We start from the raw sequence: 5,389 nt of genomic DNA on the forward strand, positions 1-5,389 counted from the left end.
TACGCCAATTAGCACAAATGGTAAGTTCCGACAGTGCCTACAAGTGTGCCTACTGGCCGCTAGATGGCAATACCGGTTTCATATGTATACACCTGGTAGTGTTGGTAAAAGTAATTTGATATTTTCATAAACATACTACCTACCTCTTCCATGGCGAATAATTTTTTATTCCACAGACATTTCAAAAAATCCTGTCTGATTATCAATTATTTATTTGTTCAAGCGACCTGTGAAAACAAAACAGTGGAGGCGGCCATATTTTTTTAAGTGCGGTTGGACGCCATATTCGGAAAGTTTTGAACTATAAGCAAGTGTGATTTTACACATGTGTATGTGCGTACTTCTGGCAAAAGAAAAGTTACCGTTTTTGGTGAAGTCCATGCATTACAGATTGGTCTCCTTATATCTATTCTCCATGACTGTAACTACTCCTCATACTACTTAACAATTCTTTTGATTTTGGGCTATCCTACCATGGGCGAAGAACCGCCACTCGCTACAGGCGCATGTCATTTGTCTCTTCTCGACTGCAATAAATCGTAAGTAAGTAGGATTGAGCGAAAGAGTAATGGAATACAGAATAATTGCGAAAATAATGTTTATTTTTATAACTATTTGTTTCATTTTTTTTAAACATGAGTATGAAATTATATCCATAATATTAGGAAGAAAAATGCAGGTGTTATGTTCAGAGTACACGGAGAAAAAGATATTGCAGGTTCTGGAGCTTTTTAGGATATTATAATGCACTAACATCGCTTGGCTACTACGAGAACCCTCGTATAATTAATATAATAAAATAATAATACAATGTAAAATCTTGCAATGTACGATATCACGATTTTACGATATTATAATGTGATAATTACGATATATAGCGCAGGAATTACGGTATATATTGCAATTCTTGCGATATAGTTTTCTCCGTGTAATACGAAAAAAAGAAGATATTTTATTTTTAATTTAAAAGAACAGGTAATGAAAAAGTGTATAAACACTTTTACACGGTCCCATGGAAATTATTTCAATACAATGGTTTCATGAATGAAAGAATACCATGAATACTTCTATCGATTTTGTATCTAGCATGTCGAACACTATTTTTTTTACACAATACAAAATTTTCGCCGAAGTTATTTTTGCAGTTAATCTATTTTTAATTTCAAAAACTCAAAATACCCAGTTTTTCTCGAAAACGAAGGAAGATATGAAAAGAAGTTATGAGAGCAAAATTGTTCCTTGGAAAAATTGCTACAAAAGTTCTTTTTAATAAGGTTTATTCTTACTTCGTTGGGTCACAAATCTTGATTCTTTTATGTTAAGAGGTAAAAAATGGTTTTTACTCTTTTATAACATTTTTTTATTTTTTAGTGTTTTTTATTTTAAAGTTTTTAGTGTTAAAAAATATGCGAAGATGAGTTTATTTCTAAACGGAAAAAACTATGCAACTATATTAGTTCAATAATACCTTGGTAACATTCATAAGTAGAATACCAGATGTTCTAAAGCATTGAGACATACACTGTTCCACTTTTGTATCGGGTACGTAACAAAATTTGAATCACAGCGCGTCGATAAGATAGAACTTTTATGATTCAAAATACTAGACGCGCTTCGTTTAAACGGCGCTAATTCGGGCAAAGCGAAACCCGACCCGTACAATGTTTTCATACTGGAAATCTCGGCGTCTAAACAGCAGTACGTCGATACATATATACTCGCTATGCTTCGCTCCGTTCGACTCTGCTGGTTTAAATGACGACGAATAGGGAGAATCGAACGAATTTGTAACGTAGTGTAGGAACAATAGTTTTAACACATTATGAATATAATCTGTATTTCAAGCGAAAAACTTGTCATAATGAAAAATTGAAAATAATCGAAGAATAATTTTACTATAAATTATTTAGACCCACGTATTTGTATATTGTAAAGTCTGTCGACTTTTAACGTAGAAAGAATTTTGTAGCAATGTTACAATTGAAAAGTAAAACCAATCAATTTTCTTTATACTCCAAATGAAAAAGTTTAAATTTCAGTATTTAAAAAAGAAACATTTTTTTACTATTTACATAAAGAAATGTTTTTAAACAAATTTTTTTTTGGATTTGTAATTTCAATAATAATCTTGATTTTTTTCACGGTTCTTAATAGCCAGAGATAAGGTGGAATATTCTGGTATATTGCCGATCGAATAGAATAAGAGAATATCAGAGAATGTGAAAAACATGCGTACAGATAGTCCAGGAACAGTGTGACAAAACAGTGTACCGCTCACTGATTAGTTCCGCCATTTATTTAACACTTCCGCCGCAAATATAGATATACTGTGTAGTTTAGCAGTGGAGGCGCGTAATGTGCAGTATACATACGTGATGTAAACAGTGTATAGTAAGCATGAGAATTGTTTTCTAAAGAATTGTATGAAATAAGGATAAGCAGAATCGTCACGTAAGTAGTTATTAATAACACAGCCACACAAAAAAAGTGTGCGGATCTAGTAACAAGACACACGTATTCCTATGGATTTTGGGGCGCTGAATTAAAATTCTGTATCAAAAATCACCCATCACGTCATGGTTGAGCCAAAACCTCAAAAAATGAAAAAAAAATCATGCACTGAGGCAAATAAATTTCAAAATCATGCCAGTGATGCAAATTTTCACTTCAAAAACATGTCGACAACTGTGAAGGATCAACCCTTGCCTAATGTCAACTTATTTAACATAACTTTACCCAACAGAACCTGACCTCACATAACCTGAATTAACAGAAATTTATTGAACTACACGTAAAGCTCTGGGAGCATATTTTCCCTATAGCAAATGTGTGCTGTATCGAATGGGTCAACTCGAGCCTAACCTAAAAATAAATCTAACCTAGCTTAACTTAACCTAACCTAACCTCACGAAACACAATTAAACTGATTGTGTTGTCCCGCTGTGTTTGCGGTACCGTTTGAATCAGCTTGGGTTTAACCTGCAAAGAGGTCAAACCTATCCTAACCTGAAAAAACCTGACCTAACCTAACTTAACTTCACGTAACACAATTAAACTCATTGTGTTGTCCCGTTGTGTTTGCGGTACCGTTTCATTCAGCTTCGGCTTAACCTACATACAGGTTTAAACTATCCTAAGCTAAAAAAACCTAACTCAATCTTATCCTATAAATGAATCTAACTTAACAGAACCTAACGAAATTTTGCTTAACGCAACACAACTTAACTTAAGTGTTCCCGTTGTAACACAATAAAATTCATTTCATTGTACTACAGGTGGTTAAAAATTTAGACGCACATTACTCATTTGAAGAAACTTAGAACTACAAGTAGAATTGACCCCATTTCAATTAACTTCACAATGTTTGTATCAATTAAAATGTATAACTGTAACTTAAACATGCAAATGAATAAGAGTTTTATTCAAAAAATTTTTCTCTCTGCTTTTCTGAAACTTAAGGGATATATTTATACTATACGCAAGAACAGGGTAGCCAGCGTAATCGGTTAGCTTAGCTCAGGTTTTGTTAGGTTAGGATAGGTTAACCCTCTATGTAGGTTAAGCCGAAGCTGAATGAAACGGTACCGCAAACACAACGGGACAACACAATGAGTTTAATTGTGTTACGTGAAGTTAAGTTGGGTTAGGTTAGGTTTTTTAGGTTAGTATAGGTTTGACCTCTTTGCAGGTTAAGCCCAAGCTAATTCAAACGGTACCGCAAACACAAAGGGACAACACAATCAGTTTAATTGTGTTTCGTGAGGTTAGGTTAGGCTAGGGTAGATTTATTTCTAGGTTAGGCTAGAGTTGACCCATTCGATGTAGCGCACATTTGCTACTGGGAAAATATGCTTCCAGAGCTTTACGTGTAGTTCAATAAATTTCTGTTAATTCAGGTTAGGTGAGGTCAGGTTGTGTTAGGTAAAGTGATATTAAATAAGTTGATGTCAGGCAAGGGTTGATCCTTCACAGAGGTCCACATGTTTTTGAAGTGAAAATTTGCATCACTGGCATGATTTTGAAATTTATTTGCCTCAGTGATTTTTCTAATAAATTTCTAATAAATTTTTCTAAAATTTGATTTTTCGTCATTTTTTGAGGTTATGGCTTAACCATGACGTGATGGGTGATTTTTTATACCGAATTTGAATTCAGTGCCCCAAAATCCATAAGAATAACTGTGTCTTGTTACCAGATCCGCACACTTTTTTTTGTGGCTGTGTAATTGTTTGTTGTTAAATATAAAAGTAGTTAAAGAAAACATTCTTTAAGTTAGTGTGCGAGTAATGAAAAATGCAGCTAACCTCAAAACGCACTGTATATGAGCACGTTAAAGCAAAAGAGAAGCTCCTGCGGGCTGCGCGGGAAAAGAAAACTGCAACTTTTTGAGCACGAATGCGAGTCAAATAGGTTTTTGAGAGCAGAAGAGAAGCAAGTTTTCGATGAGAGCAAAACTTGTACTTCAGGAATTTATGAGGGTAAAAGAAACAGATTGTTGTTTCATTTTTACTTTCTAGTAAAATGTGTTGCATATTGCTCTCACAATTGTCGCGTTGCATTTTTACTTTTCAGGTACACCATTCAAATAGTATATATCATTTTCCCGTTCTTCCTGCCAACCCACTTCATAAGAAAAAGTTCGAGCAATTGAACTAATGGCTCCTAAGATTGAATATATTGAGTTAGAAGATGAACCTCTAATTATTATTATATGAACTCCTAATCTCAAAAAACACAATAATTATAGTAAATTAAAATTTAAATAATATAAATTGTAATAATTTGGTAAGATTGACCATATTATTAATATTATTATTCTAAAACTAGGGGATGGTAAATAAAATATGTAATTTAAATTTGTAATTAAAAATAATTCTTTTCAAAATAATTTTATTGCATCTCAAAATGGTTGTAAAATTCCTGTAAATCTAACTTTATTTGGCTCTTTTCGAATTTTAATATATCCTAATAATTTTCGTTCTAATAATGTTAAAAAAAGGTAATCTTAATAAAGTGGGACGATGGTCGTGGGGGCTAAAGCGTAGGCTTTGGACCCACTCCTTCGGCTTGCGGGTTCGATTCCCGCCTCGCACTCTGGAAGAGTCTCGGTGGCCCATGCGGTGAACACTAGCCTAGCAAGGGAGTTGTTCATCTCCGGAGAGTCGTGGGACCGGTACCTCTAGAGAAGAAAAAGGATTTCTCTCTAACAAGGAAACTATCCCAGGTGTCCCTCACCGATTTTGATGAAACTGCAATATGTTGTAATACATCGAAAAATAAGAGACACTCTAATTGAAAAAATTATGTTTTTTTCAGCAAAATTAAGCTATAAAAATTATAAAATATGATATATTTGTTAAAAAATTATTGTAATCACGAGAATATTTCA

Source organism: Belonocnema kinseyi, chromosome 6 (assembly GCF_010883055.1).
Source record: "Belonocnema kinseyi isolate 2016_QV_RU_SX_M_011 chromosome 6, B_treatae_v1, whole genome shotgun sequence".
Classification (NCBI taxonomy): Eukaryota; Metazoa; Arthropoda; class Insecta; order Hymenoptera; family Cynipidae; genus Belonocnema; species Belonocnema kinseyi.